The sequence below is a fragment of the Otolemur garnettii genome, unplaced genomic scaffold (genome assembly GCF_000181295.1).
Source record: "Otolemur garnettii isolate 467f Iridium unplaced genomic scaffold, OtoGar3 scaffold00078, whole genome shotgun sequence".
NCBI lineage: Eukaryota > Metazoa > Chordata > Mammalia > Primates > Galagidae > Otolemur > Otolemur garnettii.
Genome location: NW_003852473.1, coordinates 8,404,645 through 8,406,335, shown reverse-complemented (window position 1 = coordinate 8,406,335; position 1,691 = coordinate 8,404,645).

Below are 1,691 nucleotides of genomic sequence, written 5' to 3'. Positions count from 1 at the left end.
TACTCAGCCCTACTATGAAACCAATTTATAAACACCCACACTTCCATATGAATGCTATAACCCAACTACAGCCCAAGATGAAGGAGAAAGAGGAGGGGGAGGGGAGGGAAAGGGACAGGATGGGTAGAGGGAGAGTAATTGGTGGGACAACACCTATGGTGCATTTTACAAGGGTACATGTTAAACCTACTAAGGGTAGAATATAAATATCTTAAGACAATAACTAAGAAAATGCGGTGAAGGCTATGTTAACCAGTTTCATGAAAGTATTTCGAATTATATATAAAACGAGCACATTGTACCCCATAATTGCATTAATGTACACAGCTATGATTTAATAAAAAAATAAAAAAATAAAGTACATTTTAAGGGGGAAAAATAGCACAACAAATACATCAATTTGGTGATTGATCGGCGTTATGGAAACAGTAAATAGGAGGAGTCAGAAGTCGTAAGCGTCTGTAGTGTGCATACGTTATAAATGTAAAGCAGCCTTTTTGAAAAAGACCTATTTCATCAGGACATATTCAAATGTACATTTGAGCATCCAAGCAAAGAGAGTAAATTATTCTGTGTTTAAGAGTAGCGATTTGAACAGATTAGACAGATGCTCCAATTTATTCCCCTAATGGTTAGTTTAAATGGCAAAATCAAAAGTTTTATGCCATGATTTTGAGAAATAAGAACAAATAATGTTCTTTATGCAGGGTCAAAGTAAATGATGCAAACTTGGAAAAATGGGAAATTGTAGCTAAATATACCTTGATTTATAAAATACAAGGGCTTACAATTAAGTTGGCAAACTCATCCTAGAAAAAGTGCTGAATACCTCATTGCTGAGTATCACTACAGTCACCTTCAAAGTTCTACCCTGAGGAAGCTATACGTCATCACCTAGCCCCTAGCCCACCCTCCAAAGTAACTTTTTTATTTTTTTTATTATTGTTTCAAGTGAATTTGAGGATACAAAGAATTAGGTTACAAGGTTTGCATTTGTTAGGTAGAGAAGCTCTTACCTCCAAAGTAATTTTGGAACTCATTCTCTGGAATGGCCATCAGAGCTGCTGTTGAGGCAGGTCCCACAGTCGGTTGATGAACGGCTGCCATACGCTTCCACTCGCAGCACTGTGTAAAGAGCTCAGTAGGGTTCACTGAGTGAAGTGGCTCTCACTGCTGTCTTCCTGTCGATGTGTGTCAGTGCCTTGCTGAGTAGCATTCAGCCCTGTCATTTCAGGTCTTTATGTGCCTTACTACAACAGCGCTGATGGCCATTCCAGAAAAAGAGCTCCAGGATTGCTTTGAAGGGTGGTCTAGGTGCTGGTGTCAGTGGGTAGCTTCCCAAGGGGAGGACTTAGAAGGTTAACATAGTGATATGCAGCAGTGAGGTATGTAGCACTTTTGGGAATGAGTTCATGAACTTAATTATCAGACCTCATATTCATTATAAAAATTTACAAAATATTTGCAAAATATTCTCTATGTGTTGGTCACCTCTTTTTACACACACAGTTTTCTCTCCCACTCACGGCAAACATGTTCCAAGATACCTGTTGTTACACAACTTTTCCAATGTATGGTGACCCTGTACAGTATACTAGATGGCCCTGTACAGTATACCAGTTGACTCTGTACAGTATATCAGATGACCTGTACAGTATATCAGATGACCCTGTACAATATACCAGATGACC